This window comes from Zonotrichia albicollis, chromosome 6 (genome assembly GCF_047830755.1).
Source record: "Zonotrichia albicollis isolate bZonAlb1 chromosome 6, bZonAlb1.hap1, whole genome shotgun sequence".
Classification (NCBI taxonomy): domain Eukaryota; kingdom Metazoa; phylum Chordata; class Aves; order Passeriformes; family Passerellidae; genus Zonotrichia; species Zonotrichia albicollis.
This window is the reverse complement of record NC_133824.1, coordinates 14898440-14920460: the sequence shown is the minus strand read 5'-3', so window position 1 is coordinate 14920460 and position 22021 is coordinate 14898440. Positions and strand designations below refer to the sequence as shown.

The 22021-nt window shown below is 39.9% G+C and overlaps 1 protein-coding gene across 15 annotated transcripts in view; it reads left to right on the top strand.

The window, feature by feature from the left end:
- NRXN3 (neurexin 3) overlaps positions 1-22021 on the top strand; it is a 970824-nt gene that overhangs the window by 99475 nt on the left and 849328 nt on the right. Inside the window, exon 1 of one of the 15 annotated variants that reach the window (XM_074542538.1) lies at positions 4924-5028. The exons of the other annotated variants lie outside the window; for them this stretch is intronic. The gene's annotated coding sequence lies outside the window, so the exon portion shown is untranslated. Of the gene's footprint in view, positions 1-4923; positions 5029-22021 lie in introns of those variants that run through there. 15 annotated transcript variants of the gene reach the window in all.

Below are 22021 nucleotides of genomic sequence, written 5' to 3'. Positions count from 1 at the left end.
AGTCTGCAGACTGCTGGCTCTTCTCCAGGGCATGTGGCTCCTTCCTTCCTTCCTTCCTTCCTTCCTTCCTTCCTTCCTTCCGCCACTTCCGCCACTTCCTTCCGCCACTTCCTTCCGCCACTTCCTTCCGCCACTTCCTTCCGCCACTTCCTTCCGCCACTTCCTTCCGCCACTTCCTTCCGCCACTTCCTTCCGCCACTTCCTTCCTTCCGCCACTTCCTTCCTTCCGCCACTTCCTTCCTTCCGCCACTTCCTTCCTTCCGCCACTTCCTTCCTTCCGCCACTTCCTTCCGCCACTTCCTTCCGCCACTTCCTTCCGCCACTTCCTTCCGCCACTTCCTTCCGCCACTTCCTTCCTTCCTTCCGCCACTTCCTTCCTTCCGCCACTTCCTTCCTTCCGCCACTTCCTTCCGCCACTTCCTTCCGCCACTTCCTTCCGCCACTTCCTTCCGCCACTTCCTTTCTTGTGCTCAGTGTGAACTACACAGCTGCCTTCTCAGTTCCAGTATGAAGTAGGTTTTTTCTTAATTGTCAGAGAGAAGTGAAACAGTGGGATCTTTTAAAATGCATGTTGTGTGGACCAAAGGCTACTGCCAATTCTGCCATTTAATAATCAGCATTGCAAAATCAGATTATCTGCTGTGGTCCTACCTGCTCTTAACTGAAGTAGGTCTTTCAAGTCTTGGAAGGTTTAGCATTGCTCTCAAAGAATGAGGTTCTTATTTCATTGAGATGTTCAGTAATACTGACCTGAAGGTAATGGCACAGGAAAAATAAAATAGCATTTGTGGGCTTGAATAGAAGGAAATGACTGGACCTTGCTGATCAGGAAAATATTTTCAAGTTCTTTTTCACCAGTAATACCATTAAGATTTGTATTGGCTTGCTTCAGAAATAGCGTAGCCAGCAGGACCAGGGCAGTGGTCATCCCCTGTACTTGGGGAGGCTGCACCTTGGGTGCTGTGTCCAGTTCTGGGCTCCTCATTACAAGCAAGACATTGAGGTGTTGAGGTGCAGAGAAGGGCAGCAGAGCTGGAGAAGGCTTCAGGGCACAAATCTGATGAGGAGCAGCTAAGGGAGCTGGGGGTATTTAGTCTGGGGAAAAAAAGGCTCGGGGAGACCTCCTTGCCCCCTACAACTACCTGAAAGGCCAGCCCAGCAAGGTTGAGGTCAGCCTCTTCGTCCCAGTAAGAAGAGATGGAATGAAGGGAAATGACCTCAGGTTGCACCAGGGATGGATTTAGATGGGATATTAGTAAAAATTTCTTTATGGAAAGAGTTGTCAAACATGGGAATGGGCTGCCCAGGGCAGTGGTTGACTTGCCAGTCCTGGAGCTGTTTAAAAGATGTGTAGATGGGGTATTCATGGACACAGTTTAGTGATGGACTTGGCAGTGCTGGGAGTTGGACTTGATGACCTTAAATGTCTTTTCCAGTCTAAATGGTTCTATGGTTGTATGTGAAAAAGTCCAGCTGAATGGCCAAGAGTTTATGCAAATGTTGAAGTGAAACACCAGTAACAAATTAAATCGTTTGTGCTCTCTAAATGTCTAATTATACAAGGGGAAAAACAACACTACATTTGTCTTGCCAGCCTTGGCAGTGGTTTTTAGGCTCTGCTTTGCCCTATAAAGTATCTTGATATTTGGATTTTAAATGTGAATATTGCATGGTTTTGGTTTCTACAATTAAAAGTATTAATGAAAGGACTCTAAAATATGTGTGGTAGTGGGTTTGTTTTCCTTTGGTGAGAAAAAAAATTTACATTTTTATAAGGATGGTGATTTTCAGTTCTAACTTTACTCTTAATGACTACTTAAAAAAATCAAGCATTTTATTTTATGATTAGCAAATAACAAATATGCAAAGCCTCTTCAATAGAATCAAAGCCCCTTGAATGAAGATGTTATTCTTCTGGAATAAATTTTTTTTGTAAGTGAATTTTTGCTGCTGGTTTCATATTTTGTTTAGGGAAGAAAGAAATATTTTAATGTAATTTGTTGAAGTCTCTAATTAGAGGTGATTGATAGTTGATGATTTCAAATGGAAAGTATTTGGTGGCATTTCTGCAAAGCATTCATCCTATTTCTTTATATTCCAGTGGTCATGACATTTTCTAAATTTTGGGGAATTAAGTCACTTAAATGTTCAATATCAGCTAATGCAAAGGAATAGATGTCTTATTCTTCTTTTTATACCTCTTTGTGTAATACATTTATGAACACAAACATAATAGGACAGTTCTGGTAAATTACTTTTTGTGCTTATGAGCATGTGAGTTTACAAATATTGCGTATGCATAAGATATTAAATAATGCTTTAAGTATTTTGTAGTTTATAGGTAATTAATTTTTTTTATATGTTTTCTTTCTGCCTTGTTTTAAAAAGGTCTTTCTGATGTGTGAATAAGCAGCTGATTCTTTGCTGGCTTTCATTTTTATTAAGAATAATGATTCCTGTGAGAGTTAAAGGCATTGTGGTTGTGTTGTGTGTAAACAGGAGCTAAAATATTGAATATTGTCGTCTTAGGCTGTATTGTAGTCTCCTGTTTTCAACAAAGCTCAGATTTCTCTCTACCCAGAGAGAGTATTTAATTGATATAATTGAAAGTCTTTTACCCCCCCCACCCCCCGTTTTTTCATTTGAGGCATTTGGTGGCATGTAGAGATGCAGAGGCAGCAAAACAGGCCGTGTGCTTTGTAAAAGGCAGGCTAATAGCACTTTTGATGGATTTCTGATTTTTAAAGTGCTGTATGTTTCATTAAAATTTACATGTAAAGTAAGGGCAAGTGCAGTGACATGAAAGCTAATGCAAGTTGTGCATCTTGACATAATAACAATCACAAGAAACTGGAGATCCCAGATGGCAGCTTGGCCTTTGCCATCCATTTAATAAGCTACTAACTGCTAATTATTGCACTGTTATGGGCAAGTTAATTTACTGTTGACTCTTAAAGAGACATTGTGCATTTTCCTGACATTTAGGTTTTTCAGTTTAGATTTGAAAGTGTTTCTCCTCTGCAGATTGAAGCCCTTCCAATGGATGGTAACAAAGAAACAGAACAGGAAATGGAACATAATAATCTGTGGGGGTTTTTTGATAATAGGAGAATACAGGGTTGTGGTGGTTTGGGCCTTTCTAGGGCATGGGTTTTTAGCTGAAAATAACACTGGCTTGTATATTAAATATAAGATTTAAGTTTTGCATTTAACAGCAGATGCAGAGTTAGTATTGTTAAAAATAAATAGAGCATCTTTCCCTTAAATAATTGAAGCTTGAGATTGATTCTGAAAATAAGAGAAACTAGAAACAGAAAATCAAAATTCCAGGTTTATTTCTTTTGCCAGAGAGGATTTGAAGGCAAAATTTCAACCTACAAATCTGAAAGCTAAAATGTCCACTGCATTTTTTGAAAAATTCTTCACTTTAATGTTACTTACCTGGTTGTCATATTACAGGGAAGGAATGTTACCTGTAAAACCTAAAAATTTTTAGAGTGGTCTTTTTTTTTTTTTTTCCAGTTGAAATGGACATTCAGTAATGAGACCAGTCAGGGAGAAGTTTTGATCTAAGAACCTATTTAGGAATGAAGGAACAGCTGCCGTTTAAATGGACTCTAATTCTCACAGTTAATGCTGTTTTGTGAGTGCATGATTGTCTCTGATAACGTTTGGGAGGAGTGTGGTGGGTAATAGCTTATTTCCTGGGCTTTATGGTAATGCAGCAAAATGATGATAATGCCAGCAGGAACTAAAATAGACCCTGTCACACACATCAGACAGTTGCAAAAATAGGAAACCCCGTGAAAGAGGGGAGTTTCCTGCTTTAAGGCTCCTTGTGGCCTTCTGTGGACTAGAGAGATAACGTTATGGTATTGAACAGTTTAGAAAATATGTGCTGTGTAAGCTGGATCTTGTACATTAAAAATAAGAGCTTACAAACAGCAGCCTTATTTGTTGTGCTTTACCAGCTGGTAAATATTTTGACTAGAGATCAGGGAATAACATGCCATGCAAATGGTTGTAAAACTGTATTACTGTGAAGAAGGTCATGTGTGTCAGTTACTAATTCATGCCTAATGGTGTGTGATTTTGCCCACATCAGTATTGTGGGTTTTGAGTCTGATTTTGGCAAAGCATATCTTCCTGTGAAATGCAGAACTCTTCATTTATTTGGCTGTACTCATGCTTTCATGGAGCTAGAGCTCCTTCTTATGCTGGTTTTCATTTCCTCATTTGTTTCAAGAGCCTTGATAGTTTGGAGTGCATGTATAGAAATCAGTGCTGATAGGCTATGAAATAAGGGAGGATAATAGAAAATACCACTGCAGAGAGCAAGGAATCAGGTGTGAACCCAGCCATCACAGGTTGTGGCATATACGTTTTTTTTGAAAGCATTTTTGTTTTGAAATTTTGGTTCCTGATAACCTACCCTGCAAGTTGCTGTGCTGAGTCTACTGCATTCCCTAAACAGCTGGAGAACCCTATAGAAATTAATGGTGTTTTGCACTTGGGAATGTGTTGTGTACCTGGAGGGATAAAGTCCTCAGAGCCTGTTATAGAAGATTTTCTGTGAGATACTGGTCTCATACTAGATGAGCTTATTATACTGAGAGGTTTGATGCAATGATATTAAGAGCCACATTCTTCACTGTTTTGGAAGCACTTTATTGTGGTATACCTGATACTGAGGCAGAGGAAATGCACTAATGTAAAAGAAATAGTGCAGGGAGGAATCTGACTCTAAAACTGTTCCAACACTATCCTGAGGGACTCTGGATAATTCTCATTAAATTATGGCCTTACTTCTCTTGTTAAACACTGCAAAGCATTTAATAGAAATGGTTCTTTACCAGCATTGCTTTGTGGGGAAAGGCTTTAAACAGAACTGGTACTTTTAGGATTTGTGTACACAGTTGTCACCATTAAAAAGTCAGTAGCATTTGCCAAGCAGTACCACACAGTGGTGCCTGAGAAATCACTTCCTCTCCTACAGTAGAGCAAGAAGATGGTATGTAATATTTGTAGGTAAGTGTTTACAATTTGATTTTGTCAATTGCATGCATTTTAATCCAGCTTTTCTCTCATATCAATCAGTTTGATTGGGGAACTGCTAATGGGTCAGATTATTTCTAAAACGACACATGATTCCTTTTAATTTACCAAATTCTTTTTATTGAAGACTTTAAAAAAAATCAGTATTTGCTCTAAAATACCATATCTTTGTGATTTTTCATTGTTAGTAGTAGTAAGAAAAATGTATAATATGTTAAAATAGTTGTATTTTAAAGGGATCTGGGGTCTTATTATGTATAGTGAATTGTATTAAGCCAGCATTATGAAGCATACACCTTTATTCCCTTAATTACTGGTATATTAATAATGACCAGGTTGATGATGAATGTTCTGATCACCAGCTGGGATCAGATAATTACATTTGATTATGTAAAGAGTTAGTTGCTATAAGCCTTGAAATATTAAAACTTGGCTAGAATAAATATCACTGAAGAACCTTTGTCTTTTACATGTGTATTCAGCTGCCTGCTCTCTGAGCAATTCTCGGTTCACTCGCTAATGTTGGGAAGCAAACTGTGAACAGTTATTTTCCAACCCTGTGAATGTTGATAAAAGGATCTTGCATGGCTGCTGGCTTGTCCTGTGAGGGGAGAGCACATTGCTGCATCGCAGCACGGGGATTACAGGCTCTCGTTTAGCTCTGCATTAAAGATGTTGCAAGCTTTTGTAAAACCCAGGGCAGCCCTAGCATCGCTGTGCATTTGCATTTCCCAGCTCTCCCAAAGGGCACACACCTTTCAGGCACTGGTGCCTTGCAGGACTGGCCAACTCCATCATCCAAATAACACATTTATCTGACCATTTTCATATTTATTTTGGCTAGTCTTACTCTGCAGACAGTCTCAGAGAAGTCTGTAGGCATGTGTGCAAGCTGCATTCTACATGTGTTTTTTATCTTTCGGTTTCCCAAACTATTTTTTTCCCTTGAATTTTTTCACTTCGTAAATATCCATTGATTTTTCTTACCCCCGTTGTTAAACTGCTGAAAAAACCCATAACTTTGTTACTTGTCTCATGAAATAGTGTTACAAAGAAGGCTTTATGTCACTGATCATTGGCAGTTTGAACAGAATATCATTTTTGCCACACTGTGACAGACCATTTATGCCAGATTGTGGAAAAAATCTTTACCTAAAGTTGGAAATATCAGAATGTTCAGATTGTAAGTTTCTCTTTAGAAATTACTTGCTATACTTCAAGTACTCTATTCCAGTCTGGGCATTTAAATTTATCAGTAAATTTTATATTAAGATATTATTCTAGAGACATTATTACACTAGAGACAAGATATTGTACTATACACACTAGTAATTTTTCTTTGCCACATTCTTGTACTTTATTTGTTCTGTCTGTTGACTCTGTCTTTAAAACAGATATATTTTAAGAGAAATCTGTGGACACAATTTCCTGCTATGCTGCACTGTACATCCATAATGGTATGAAAGTATTATGTGGTGGATGCACTTATTGTATTATCAGGCAGAATGAGAGAATGAGAGTTCTATGAGAGTTCCCTTTGATTTCCCAAATGCTGTTTTTTTGGTGTTGGGGAAGAGAAGAGTGGAGAGAGAATCTCTGATTTTCTTTCTTTTTGTCTTCTAAGGTACTTTTATTTAAACCAGTGCAGTTTTCTTACTAATTTTCTCCTTCAGGTATTTGCTATCAATCTGCTGGGTTAAACTTTGTGCTATTCCATCAGGCAAGTTTTGTAAATGTTGATCAGTGCATGAAATCAGTTCTTAAATGGTTGCAAAATTGCCTTCCTTCAGACTGTTTTGATCACAAGGGCTTTCAAGTGTCAAAGTCATTTGGAGAACTAGATAGATAAAATGCATGAGCACTAAGCTTTTTCCAGGATAGAATAAATAAATGTATTTTCTACTGTGTGCTCTGCCTTTGGTAGTGATTTGTTAAAAGGGAAAAAAAAGAAAGGCAATGATATTAAATATTTACAAGAGTGATTTAGTTGTGTAATCTTGTGCTATGCATCCCTGTTTAATAGTGAAATCAGCTACTGCTGAAGTAAATGCCATTAAACTGGTAGTGCTGTGAAGGTCACTGCATATACAATGTCAAAGCAATTTATAGAGAATAATGATTTTTGTCAGCTTTCCAATGTACCAACGTCCCTTCTTTTTGTCTTCCAAAAATAACTGAAAATAAATTTATTTCAGAAATCATTTTGTCTTTGACTCTCCTCCCATCTGACTGATTTTGGAGCTTGAAACCTCTTTACAAGTTTTCACATTGATGAGCTCAGTGGATAAACACTGATTCCCTTCTTTCTGGCCTTGAGCTTTTTACAGCTCTATTTGCTGGGATTTCCAGTTGGCCATTTCTCAGCAGTTCATCTGAAGAGATACTGAATTATGGCCTCCACTCTAATGAGTGATTGCTTTTCTTCCCTTGTGCTATTTCCAGCCATATCTATCTGTGAATCTCATGAAAACGCTTTTTTTGTGTGTGTGCTGATTGTTTGTCATCAGCAGAGCACGTGTAGCATGTTGACAGTTCGCCTCCTGAACTGGTGTCTTATAAATACTCGGAGTACATTCCTGCTCAGCATCATGCTTACTGAAGAGGCCTCAGAAGTGAGAGCTGTGTTCCTGGCTCTGCAGCTGACTTTCCCTGTGAATTTTTGGGGTCTTTGTGCCTCTGCAGCAATGGAGTGGGGACAGAAGCCATTCACCACTGCACAAGGAGCTGCTGCATTGACACCTAGAGCGTGTCCTGAAAACAATACACAGCCAGTACAGAGCATTATCATTCAGCTTCACATCCGTCCAGCAAGAAGGTTAATTATTTGTTTTCCTTGTTTTACAGTTGAATGAGCAGAACCACACAGAGATGGAGAGAGCTGGAGAAGAACAGGCAATAAATGCCAGAGTTCTCTTGTCCTTTCCTGTTTCTCTAAGCACCAGTGCAATCTATTTTATAAACCACCACATAACTTGCCTCCTATACCAAGGACTCTCCCAATTAGATTCCACTTGCTAAAGCAATACTGTAAAAAGATTAAAACTGTATTTTGTCGACGGAAGGAGACCAGGACATCAGGTTGATCATCACAGGCCCAATTTTATTGATCAGCACAGCGGGTTAAATACAGTTCGTAATTAACTTCATGCATATTGCAAAAGTTGAGCTCAGGATTGGTTAGTTACATATCAGCAGTTACACCTACTTCTACATTCCTATGGTCCTACTTTTGATACTTTCTACATATTCTTAGGAGATATTCAGGACTAATCTCTACTCCCTTTCTCCATGTTGCAGCAAGGCCACTGATTGCAAGCTGCTGACATCTCCTTTCAGCTTGCTGACTGCTGATTTCTCAGCTTGACCAGTGGCAATATGTCAGCATGGCCTTTCTCAGCTAACCAACTATTAATAAAGCTCTCCACATTAAAGCTCTCCACAGTATTTACCTGTTGATAAATATGTACATGACCACAGACGTAGCAGTCATATTTTACAAAGGGAAATGACACATATTCTCTGTAAAAAATTCTACAGAAGGAAATAACCTATCCTAATGCAAAGGTGCCCTGAGTGTGCTGTGTAAGGATTTTGTTGGGAAAGTAAATGTGAGCACACAGAGACGATGAGGGTTTCTCTTCGAAGGCATGAAATTTAAGGGCAAGTGGAAAAGAACTAAGACACTTAAATTGTTCAAGGAGTGGAAATGTTTTTTCAGTGAAAGGAAGTGCATCAGCAATGAAAAGAGGGAAGGAAAGCAGGAGGAAGAGTAGTAGAAACATGCATACTCTTATCTGGGAGTCCCAGCTAAAGTGGTGGAAGAGGAATCTGCTGTGACTATTGGTCTTCTGGACAGAATAGGATGGGAAGATATCCCTACAGATTTTTTGCTGAGTATTAGGCAACCAGATATTAAAATTGGTAGCCTATTTTGGTATTTGATTTTTGTGATGTCTCATTCCACAATGCAGTAGGAGAAGACTAAAGCTTCTATTTACTGAGATAGCTTTTTATGGCCTTCTCCTCCAGGCCCATTAGCAGACCTTTCATCTGTTGTGAAAGAGGCTAGTTCAGCAGGGCGTCTGGAATGGATATGTGTGTGATGGTTAAATCAGGCCTTGTGATTTCCTTTAGACTCTTTTATCTGGTTCTTTGTCTCTTTTTATGCAAGTCTATGATTAGCATTGAGTTCTTCCCAGAATGCTGGCAATTATCTCACAGGTGAAAGGATTAAGAAAAAGCAGTGGGAATTACATTGGGATTAAATAAGACTGCCTTTGGAGTGTTTGTGGATATGGTTTCTTTTTTTTTTTCTTTTTTTTTTTTTTTTTTCTAAAAGCAGAAAGAAAGAAGAGAAGCCAGCTCAGCCTTCAGGTCTCTCTAGGGAGGAAAATAATACCTTTGAATATGGAAAAGTAGCATCTCAGCTTGGGAGGAGGTCATGCTGAAAAAGGAAAGGTAGTGTTAAGGCACAAGATTTACAGTCTTCAGTTCAGTTCTTGGTTGCTCTGATTTTGCTTCAGGCTGTTCTGATTGCCCACAGTGAACCTTAGCTTGTCCATGTGTGAAATGGAAGTGGTGATAAGTTTCTTGTCTAATGTTGCATGAAACTAAATTAATTACTCTGTAAGTGTACTAGGTTTTTGGGTAGTAAGTACAAAAGAAAAGGATTCTCTGTATTCTTATGCCCCACGGTGTGGTCACAAATGGTTTCAGATGTTTTGAGTAATTTCTGTCCTTCTATTACTTCTCCCTCTGTGTAATGGGCAGACACAATGCTGGTAGAAAATGGGGGCCCAGCCCCCTTTTGGGGTGAAAAGAGAAACTGCCCCCAAACCCCATGGGATTGGCATGCCCAGACTGTGGGGGCAACACAGTTTGCAAGGCTGGGTGATGCTGCACTTTACCTGCAAACTGGCCTGGAGTTTGGCTTGTGTTTGCAGGGCCTGGCAAGTCACCCCTGATGGGAGCCTGGACTTTGGGCAGGAGCCCTAGGCTAAGAGTTGAGTTCATCTTTAGCTTTGCTGTTCACATCTTCTGACTCTGGCACTGCATGGGTTTACAGTGAAGTGCTGCCTGTAGATCCTGAGAGAAACTCTGCTGTGGTGTTGAGGAAGCAAATAGTGCTGGAAAACAGGAGATCTTCAACCAGATCAGGTTGCTCAGAGCCTCATTCAAACTGACCTTAAATGTTTCCGGGGTGGAGCATCCAACACCTTTCTGGGCAGCCTGTTCCAGTGTTTCATCACCCTCATTGTGAAAAATTTCTTCCTCATATCTAAACCAAATCTACCCTACTTTAATTTAAAACCATTACTCCCTGTCCTGTCAATACAGGCCCTACTAAATTGTCTGTCCCTGAGACTAATTAGCTGCAGCTTGTACTGTTTGAAGGAACATACTTTCCAGGAAAGAAATGGATGTTCTCTTTGCAACAGAAGTATGTTCTCTATTTCTACGCAGGCTAGTTGAAGCCAGAGACAGGCAAGTTAATATTGGTTGTGCTGCCTTCCCACCTTGGGGCTGTATCTTACCTCTGAACCTGCTGCTTGCTCTCCTCTGCAGTTTGCAGATTTTGGAAGTCACTGCTGGCTGCTCCCCAAGCAGCAGCCATGACTGACAGACACCTAACATATCATCTTAGTGTGAGATCTTCTGCACAGACGAGACCCAGGCAGATACTTTTTTTGTCTTACCCTTGCTACTGCTCTCACTCTGTGTGTGCTGCCCCCATTCACTCAAATATTTCAACTCTCTTCTTAGGGACCACAGTCACGACAATGGCTGTGATTGTATGGTCTTTCCCCTTCTATGGTACATGTACCAAAAAAGAGCCAGTTAATATTTGTTGTCATGGCTTTTGTGACAAGGATCAGACATATCCTGACTTTACTCTTATTGTGGTTCTGAGTTGGAGCAGTTCTGCCCTACTGTAAGTTGACAGTCAGGCATCACTAAGATGGGGTATAAGTGGAAATGAGGATATGGTGCCCTGTTGAGTCCACAAAAAGAATTTGGGTGGAGTTATTGCATGGGCATTGCTGAATGTTTTTTTGAGAGCTCTGATATTTTTTTATTAAACCTTCACATAATTCATTTAATGCTTCTCTTTCTCTCTTATAATGCATTTGTTGCCTTTGATTGGAGTTTCTTTGGCTCATGGGTCACCTTGGGGACAGGAACAGTGAGTTCCCAGAGCTTTGACCATGTAGAATATGAATTTTCAGAAGTTATGAATAAAACTTTTCCATGATAAATCCAGTATTCTCCTTCAGCAGTTCCATGATGATGATTGCCTAAGCTTCTGTTCTCTTTTTATCTGGTGGTCATTATTTCTCTTGTATATTTTATTCTGATTTTATTCTCAGTTTGTCAGTTTGCTTTACCTTGTTTGTATTGATGGATAGCTATGATTAAAAAAATCTATTTTGTTCCAAGTACATTTTTATCAGAATAACTGTCAGTATCTTTCCATCTATTCCAAACACATTTTAAAGTGTCTCCTTATGTTACCCTGCCTGTGTGACTAGATTTGGAGCTGTAGTACAGCTGTTTTATTTTGTCCCACAACATTACCACTCAAGCCCCAATTGTGCCTTGCTTTGACTTGCCATGCAGTGCTGGGTCCTGCTGGTGCCCTGGTCTAGGCCACTGATGCCATCCTGCTGCTCAGGCTCAACATTAGGTTAGTGCACACCACTCTGGACCTTCAGCAAGTAGAGGGACGGTTAGCAGCACTCTGGACTTCAGCAAGTTATGGGGTAGCAGAGCTAGAAACAAGATACACTGGCAGAGCTGTGAGCAGGAGGTACTGTGTAGTCACTCAGAGCACTTAGTATTTTCCATTTAACAGAAGACAGTGAAGGACAGAGACTACCTGATTTTCCACAGAGATAGGGTGAACTACTAAGTCTGGGAACAGAGCCCAGAGACTCAGATTCCTGTTGGCACAGAGCTGTTGAACACACTAGGTACAGCAAGTCACATCAAAGCCCCATTTAGAAGTTGGCCTAAGCAATGATATTGTTCTTAGGCAATGTAGAATTTGCTACTGTTGCGTTTCCCTAGTCTTTCATAGGCATATAATAATGAAAAAGTCCCTACTGCATTTGAGACGCTGGCTTGCCAGGAAATGGGGAGATTAACTTCATTGTACATAAAGATTTCACTTGGTTAAGAGAGTGCTTTGAAGAAAGGAAGGAAACACTGAAACAAGAAGATTGATTAATGAGTCTCTTATTACAAGATTATCTGTCTTTTTATTGAGCAGTATATTTATTACATGGCCGGTCTCCAGTTACAGGCCAGTGACTCCCTAGGTTCAGGTGTTTACCTGGTGGTGGCTGGGATGCCGCATGAACGGCTGTAAACAGAGCCAGTTATTCAATCCACTCCTAAAGAGGTTTGATTGTAGATCCCAGTTTTCCCAGGGTGTGATGTCCAAGCCAAAGCAGGCAGGAGGCTGTTCTGCTATCTGGCAGAGCTCCCTGCTGGTGCCCCTGCTGGAAATGTTTAGAAATGTTCATATGAATTTGGGGATGGAGCAGGGAGTGTCAGAGTCTCGAATCCATTCCTAGGACTTCTTGCTGTCATGTGTTGGCATGGTGGGCTGCTTAGAGCAGGAAAGTGAAAATTCCTCTTGTTCTATCACAAGGATAGATAGGGATTCGTATTTCCCCCTTTCTAACTCTTTCCCTGCCACCTTTCAGGCATTACTTCAAAGAAAAAATTTAAGTACACCTTTCCTATAATGATTTCTATTGTGTGAGACTGTGAAGTCTATGAGATACCTTTGTGCTGTATGGGATGATAATAAAGTACATAAAAATTAGCCAAGCCCACAGGCAGTGGGATCATCAGTCTTTTGTTCTGTGAGGCTGTTAAACCTTTCTGGATTTTTCTAGAAGTTGTGGTACATGGTGTGTATGCCTTAATTGTACTACAATAGCATAATGATCATAATATAACCTCTAGTTGTTGTCTGCTTGTGTTGTTCTGGTCTTTATATTACACTCTTAGGAGAATCAAAAACTATGGCAGCTTTTCAACAGTTAGATTCTGTGCATGGCTTAATTTGAGTTGTTCCCCAAACAAAGAATTATCAAATGAATTAACTTTCAAACTGTTTCTTAAAAGCATTATCAGCCTTTAATAAAATAATGGAAACAATATTAAAAATAATGACTTTGTAACTATAAGGAATAACAGAACCATGAGCAATTATCAGTAGCATTTAATAAGCAAAACTCATAAAGGACATTTGATTGCTTTTGGACTCAGTTACAAAATTAGCGGATGAACAGAAGATAATGATTGTTTAAACTCAAATGTGTTATTTGACAAAATTCCCTACTTTAAAAAAACCTCACAATTAAAATTTGGCTTTAACATGAGTTTTCTAAAATAAATTAGTAATTCAAAATGCAACAGCATTTTCATGAAGTGAGAATGCCAGAAAATTTGGAAGTTACTGTCATTTCTGTCTAGGGCTTTCCTTAGTGATCACAAAGAGGGGAAGAAATGACATATTAATGAAATGTGTAGATTTGAGTAGAATGGGAAGAATTGCAATCATCAGTGTGGACAGGCAACATTTATGCTGTTTTCTAAGTGCCATGACATCCTTCATGAAGCAGTAGGTGGATAATTAATCTGTAAAGAGACCTGATAAACTGCACCTAGGCAAAACTTTTAAGGACCTTAAATACTGTAAGGTGGACATATGTCAAGCAAATTTTAAGTATGTTAAAGGGTTGATGATTAAGATTGTGCATGACTTGATTAAGAGGGAGCAGACAAAGGCCTTGTATGTATGCTAGGTCTTCATGCTGAGAAAGTGGCAAGATATGAAAGCTATCTCCAAACACATATGGAGCATAAATACACAGGAGAAGTAGGAATTATCCTGGGGTTATCTCAGAGAAATTATGTAGAAAGGTTACTGTTCAATTGGTTAAAGGTCTTCTAGGTCCAGTAGCAAGAGAGAACATCATAGCAATGAGCACTACAGCAACAGCTTATAGAGTATTTTAGCAAGTGAAAAGGTGCAAGCCACTGACTTCTGACAATTTTATTGAAAGTAAGCCATTCTGGGGAGTCTTTCTCTTCCACACCTAGTGAACATGAGATGGCAACTTAGAGGATGATAACTTAATTTTTTTTCCTTTCTCCAAACCTCAGCTGTATCACAATATAGGTATATAGATTTCCATAATTTTCCAGAGGTTCTTCATCTGCTCCATGTTGAGATCCTGTGTGTGTGTTGCTCTAGGTGACATGTGTATCTCTAAGGGAGCAATAAGCTGTTGTTGTATCAGCTAGCAATTAAAAAATAGTCCACAAAATGCAAACAAAATACTTTCATAAAGGAAACTGGATGGTTTGCCATAACTACATTAGTGCTAATGCACTACCAGGTCTCTTCTTTCTTTTTCTGTGTGTTAATTTTGTTCTTCAGTCACTCCATCTCTTCTAGCTTAATTACCCTCCCCAGACTAGAGGCTGCTGCTGCCTTTTGGCTTCATTACCAGCTTTCATTTTCATTAAGAACTTTGTGCTAATGGACTGTTATAAAACAGAGTCATCACTGGCAGGTGTTGCCAAACGACTCTCAGCATGATGGCATTTCTGTGCAGTGGAGCAAACAGTCTGGACATTGGATTCATGGAGCATCCAAGGGCTTGCAATGGCAGGCGAAGAGAGATAAGTTCGGTGGATCAGTACAAAGAAGCTCTTAAATATTTACAATGATAAAAAGGAACAATGATGGAAAAAGAGCATTATGACCAAGTGACCTTGTTCTGAGACCCCCAAAAGTGCCAGCAGCTCTTCTGGTTGCAAATATCAAAGAACTGCTTTCTGAAGAGCTCTCTAGTAGTTGCAAAAAACTAATCCTTATACTCTTTTGGTTTAGAAAGGAATGAATATCTGAAAGCCTCCTCACTGATGAAGTGAAATCATATATCAGAATAAACTTTGCGGATCATATCATCCAATGTTACTAATGGGAATGCCTATTTCTGCTGTAGTGATACTGGTCATGGCTGCCTTTGCGTGTCTTCTGACCTGTTCAGTGGTTATTACCAACACTCCTCAGGAAAAAGGACTTCCTGTATTGTCCTTCAAGAAGCGGATTGTTCCAAGTAACTAGAGACATGCCCCAGAATAAATATTGTCAGATTTTGTCTCTTAAGAGGGGAATAAGAGTGATTTACCACTGATGAACTGTAATAAAAAAATAATAATTCTGTGTTGATCTGAAGTCTGTTAACTTTTGTTATTGTTTCCAGAAGACCATAAAAGCTGCCTAAGTAGGTACTGCAGCAAGTACTGAGCAGGGGGACATGACGGGTCCACTTGCAAATAAGCAAATGGTATGTATTGCATATTCTTTCCAGGCCACTTTTGGATTTGATTATGCTTCCCATTTGTTCTTTTCATTCTTACCAAATGCAAGCATCACATCAGCCAAGTGGTATATGTATGCTTAAACACAGAGTGACAGCATGGCATCACTTGCCTAGAACAGTGATTTTCTTCTATCAGTTATTTTTTGTCTGTTCTCAAGACACTGTTCCCCTGCAATAGGGTCTTTTTTTGCAGATGGATTTATCTCACAGTGTAATCAAAGAACTCTTGATCTGACTGGCTGCAGGGTATGCATTTTGGCCAAGTGTAGGAAGGTGTGTTTTCCTCTAGTTCTTGACCTTTTGGCCATCATTGGGCTACTTCTGATAGAGAATGGCTTTTCACAGGCTAGTGCAGTTAGTCTGCAGCTGTTCCTAGAAGAGAGCAGTGTTTATAGAGACATGTGATACCCAGCCAAATGCAGTTGCTCTTCCTTAAGCAGAATTTTTAATGATTGGATGGCAGACAGGATTTTTCTTATTGCTTACAATGCCACTGTCTCCTTAAAATTCATTCTCTCCTTCAATGGATGGGTTCAGACAAGACACAAGGAAAATGTGTTCCACTGGGAGACCTGGATCATAAGGCTGAGGAAGAAGACTTCTGGAGTGTGCAGGGGGCCCAATAATGTTTTAGTAGAGAGGAGTTTTGCAGCACAATGTGGCCATGGGAGTATACTGACAGGAGTAACCCAAGAACCAGATCTTGGACGCTGTGGAAGGAGAGACCTTTTTCCCAGGGATGTTGCTGGGAGTGGGCATGGTGTACTGCAGCCCAGAAAATTATGAGACTGCATGTTCAAAGTGGGAGGCAGGAGGGAGAAAAGGCCACCAAAAAAGGTAGGGTGGATAACTTGAAATTTTTACTTTCCCTAGTCTGTCCTGTGTCCTTGCTTTTCATTTTGTCCATCCCAAAAATATATTTGGCTTAATTTTGAGTAAAGTATTTGTGATGCTTCACCCACATATACAAGCATGGACTGATGTACCTTTAAGCTCTGATCACATCAGGATCCTATAACTTTAAGGAAACTTTTGTAGTGACTACAGGGTGTACATGCTGGCTCTCAAGCACCATTGCTGCAGGTGAGAATATTTGACTTCAGGCTCTGCTGGTCTTTTATGACTCTTGTCTTTGCAGCAGTGAATAATGCCAGGAAATTCCTGGACACTCAAGTTCCCTTGTGGAGGTGCAACTACTGGACTTCCCTTTGGCATTTAATCCTGTCTGAGAGAGGGTTTATTAGTAATAATAAAACAAGACACCATTAATGCTGTGTTGTCATGTTTTAGGCTTAAGGGGTTGCAGCTGAAGTTTCATTTTGCATCTTTTATATGAGAAAATCTCATGGGAAATATTAGTGTTTTAGAGTAAGGGGAAATTGCTCCTGGTTTGAAAGGATAATGTAAATAGGTATAAATCTTTCTCTTCTTTCCTCTGGTAATTCTGTCTAGGTCACACTGTAGAGCTTTTCCAGTACATGCTTAGCTGTGACCTTGTGTTTCTTCTGTGATTTTTCTTGTACTTACATAGATGTTGTGTATATCTGGAGGATTCCACTTGTAAGTGATCAAAGTTAAACCTGTGCAGAAACTGGAGCTCAAATCGCTTCAAAGTGGATTAGGCTAAATAATGAGAATACATCACTGGAGAATAATCTTATAGTGAATAGCAGGCAGTTTGGGGCAGAACATAAGTTGTTGTAACCTGATAAGACATGGGGAAAGGTGTTAAAGAGCATTCTAATAGTGAATATAATTTATTAATACTGTTGCATTTATGTTCTGTCTTTTTTCCATTTTTTTTTCTTCTGTCAGGCTCTGTAGTGCTAGGAAGAATTTTGTGCTAGGAAGTTTCTCAGTACAGATCAGTCTGTTCTCCTGATCCTGGCTCTTCTATTATGTTTCTGTTGGAGTAGTAGAAAAGTGAGAGGCTGCTACTCCTTACTCTCCCAATGGCACTTCCAATCTCTGAGTCAGATTTGTCAGTATTGGCTGTGTTCCCACAATTACTGTGTGGGCTAGGGAATGATTAGTGTCTTGTCTTCCAAGGGGAAGAGGAGGAAGAGGGTCCCGTAGGGAATTAGTAGCAGAGGAGGGTATAAATCTGAGATATTCTTGAGATATTTTTGGGCATTAATACCATACATACTCTAAACATGAAATTTAAGTATTCATCAAGAATGGGGTAGAGTTTTGTCTGATAAATTTTAAAGAGCCCTATGGTAGGCAGAGCCATTATCTTCCTCCAGAAGGTGATTTACTTGTTATTGCTGAGCTGTGACTCAGGCCTTTCCTTCTGAAGGGATAAATCATTCCTCACAGAGTAAATGTCACACGGAGATGTATCGGTGACTCCAGAAAAAGCTGCCCTTTAACAGCTTCCTGGTAACATTTCCCTTGCAGTGCTTGGGTAAATGCAATGACAAAATAAAGGGAGCATCTATCCCCTTCTTCTGTCCCTCTTCATCACAGTCTATCAGTCCCACCTTGGGGCTGTTGCATCTTAAAGGGAATGACTCAGACCATTGGCACAGCAGATAATGCCAAGCCAAAAGGAGACTGGGCATGTATAAATCTCAGGTCTTGGGACAGGAGCTGACTGGGGCCTCCCTGTGTAATCCCAGAGGCCACACTCTGTGGTGGGGTGTATCAAGACAACTGTCTTGCAGTCAGGGAACTAAGGATAATCAATATCAAAGAAGAGTCTTCTTGATAAATGAATGGTGTAGGAAGCAGGTAGTTCAGAGAAGGTTGGAAGGTCAGAAAGTGGAAGGCCACAAGTACTGATGAATCTTATATTTAGGTTTATGATTGTGAGCCAACAGAGACATTACGTCTTCAAAAATGATGGAATTATTTATTAATAACCAAAAGAGGTGTTGACAGCAGGTCAAGGGAGGTTATTCTTTCGCTCTATTTGGCCCTGATGTGACCCCACCTGGAGAACCGCATCCAGTTCTGGGGTCCCGCACACAGAAGGGACATGGACATGTTGAAGAAAGTCCAGAGGAAGCCACTGAGATGTTTAGAGGGATGAAGCACCTTTCCTTTGAAGAAATTCTGAGAGAATTGGAATGGTTGAGCGTGGAGAGGAGAAGGCTTTGGGGTGACCTAATTGCAGCTTTCTAATACCTGACGGGAGCCTACGAGAAAGATGGAGAGGGATGTTTTACAAGGGCATGTAGTGATAGGACAAAGAAGAATGGTTTCAAACTGAGAGTAGGTTTAGGTCGGATATTAGGAAAAAAATTCTTTACTGTTAGGGTGGTGAGGCACTGGAACAGTGGTTGCCCAGAGAAATGGTGGATGCCCCATCTCTGGAAATGTTCAAAGGTTGGATGGGTTTTGGAGCAACTTGGTCTATTGGAAGGTGTCCTTGTCCATGGCAGAGAGGTTGAACTAAATGGTCTTTAAGGTCCTGCCCAACCTAAGCCATTCTATAATTCTTGGATGTACCATCCTCATCGCTGTAGTAATTCTTGATTTTTTAATGGCAGCAGATTTATATGGAAGGATCTGTTTAGCTGGGGAGTTGAAAATTGTGTCTTTACATTTTCTCATATAGGTCATCACTATGAATAGTTACCTTAGCTGGCAATGACTGATTACTCTTTTCTTCTGACAGCAAAATTAGGTGGTGGATTTCAGTCCTGCTGTGAAAAGGAAGGGATGGGTGGTCTCATTAGAGGTCCTTGCCTCTGGTTACTTCAAAGGAGCTCAGGCACTGCATGGCTGACTGTTTCTCCTTAATTTCTTTAGATCTCCGAGAAAGCAAGTGTAGGAGTATTAAATACAGGCAAGTTCCAGCTAAAGGATGCAACTTCAGTTATTTTCTCTGAAATCTGCAAAAATAAGCAACTAAAGGCTTAAGAATGAGCATCTGTAGGTGAGTTGTGCAAATATGTTGACAAGTACTATGGTGACAGACATTGCTGCAGAATGAGTTCATCTGTACAGAGGCTTTGACTTATCTTTCAAGGAGCAGACCAAAACTGGATCACATGAAGCTGTACAGTAATGTAAATAAGCTAAGGCCAAATATGGTGAGCATATTAATACGCTTAGTGAGATTGATCATCAGTGGGATTTTGCAAGAAGAAGGGAGAATGGAGAATTCAGAGCAGTGAGAAAATGCTGCTGAATTACTGTCCAAAGAAAAGACACTTTCTTGATTTACTGATAAGAGGAACAAGGCTTCCTATGGGTGTGAGTACTGCCACACAACTCTTGAGTTAAAAGTGTTTTAATAGAATTAAAAGTAGTCATATGAGTATATTGTCAGACTACACTTCATTTTCCAAAAACTGATCAAATTTCTAATTGTGATATTAAACACCTTTCTTAACAGCAAATGGAGTGTACAGCCAAAATGCTGCAGGCATAGCAGCTGGAACAACTTGGATACAGAAATGTTTTAAATTGGAGCATGCCCCAAAATGCCCCTTTTAAACACTGCAAGACCAACCCTACAAGAAATGGAAGAATGGACCTTGACACCATCCCTACAAAATATTCTTTCCTTGGATCTGAATGCTGTCTTCTAGCTTTGTGCAGGTCTAGTGATTTCAGCTGGTAACTTCTAGAATTGAATATTACACCCTGTATTTTCAGAATTTCTCAGAGTTTTGATACTAGAGACTCAGCAGTGAAAGAGAACAGTGAACAATTTTTCTCAGGAACTTTGAATAATAGCTCTTTAAGGTCATGTTATTGCTGCAGTATTTCCAAGGTTCAAAATTTCTCTCATCTTTAAAATGCTTCATGATGTCCCAGCTGAATTAGTAGGCCTATTAGAGGCCCATATCTGTTTCCTCTGCTGAGATAGCTTAGTTTTTCCCTTTCTCTTTTTCCAGAGCTGGAACTACTGTCATAAGTGTTTCCCTGATCATCACCAGTGGTTGGAACAGCCCTAAGTGTTTCAACTTCCTATTTCCTTACTCTTCGGCTGATGTATTTTATTGCTCAAGACTTTGACGAAAAGTAGATGTGGTGTAAAAGAGAGAACAGAAAGTTTTGTTGCATTTGTACAATGTTAGACACAGTCTCCTCTTCTTGCTCTCATTGGTAAGAATCCAGAAAAAAACCAGAACCATTTTATAAGTAAGCTAGATACTAAACTTAGTTTGTAAAGAGGAATGTGAATCAGGAGTTAAGGATCTGTGAAAGCACCTCATCCATTTCCCTGCTGGTGCTTTGTATGGCATGAAGTTAAAATAGCAGTGTCCTTATGATACATTTTCTGCTGGTGTATGCCCCATGTGAAGAAAAAATACTTCAGTGTGTGTGCATATGCGTGGGCAGCTGGCTCATTTGTTCCTTAGGTATTCATTGGAGATTGCTGCCATTGTTCCTCATTTTATTAGCTTTTGCCAAGTACTTCCACTTTTACTAAGGACTGCAGGGTTTATGGCAGTGATATTTTTCACAGTGTCAGAGATAAAATATCAGGCTAATCACAGAGTCTCTGGTAATATAAGTTGCAAAGGAGAAGCAGTCTTGTTTCGAAGAAGTCCTGCTTGGGAGTGTTAAGTTTCCTGTTGGATAAGCAGCCTGGAGAATTTGGTACACTTGATGTTCTCCAGGAAGAAAAATAATTTGTCTTGAATGATGGGGCAGATAGGGGACAGGTCTAATATCAGTTATTATTTTTCTTCCTAAACAATAACTCAGGTTCTCTCATATTTAGGGTTTTAACTTAAAAGGAGCTAAGCAACCTGAACTCCACTGGTGTCAGAAAGAGTTTGAGGTGTTTGGTCTCCTGTTGAATGAAACCACTGCAAACAAATGCTTTCCAAACAGACTTCTTCCCATGCAAGGGGGAGGTAGGGAAAGGAAACAAAGACAAAACTGTTTTCCCTACTCCACTTCCTTTCCCTTTTTGTTATTTCTAATCTTTTTTCCCCCACAATGAAAAAAATCTCCTCCCTTTGGCCTCATGTGGAGCATGATCTCCCAAAGGGAAGTGAAGAAGGTAAAGGGATGGTAATATATTTGTTTTTTTGGGGGAAAAAACACTGATTCTACCCTAAAGTAAGGCATGTCCCCAGTGTTAGAGGTAGGCTGCTGGACAAAATCTGTTTGGAGGAACAGAGGTCTAGGTTGATTTCTGCTAGGACATCTGAGTGTCGCATCCGACCCTGTCTCAGTTATTCCAAGGTCTTACAACTTGATTATTCTGAAGACTTGCGTAGGATAACATACATATCTTTGGGATAACATAAAAATACACAGCATACAATATCTAGCATGTGCTTTGTACATATGCACATTCTGGGACACTTGGAGAAGCTGCTGTCAGTCACTGTTAGGATGAAATTAGTCTAGAACCTCAAGTCTGATACTCCAGGAAAAATAGTGTTTGAATGCACAAAAAATAAAGGGAAGAGTGTCTTTTGGCAGCATAGAAGTGACTGCAACCTAATGGGCTGGTCACCTTTCTTTAGAAACAATGATGAGTTTGAGAGGGAGAAGAAGAGACAATGCATTGCAAAAGGCAGTCTGAAGAGCAGTCTGTCTCATTTTGGCAGAAGCACAGGCTCTGAGTTTTTAGAATGTTA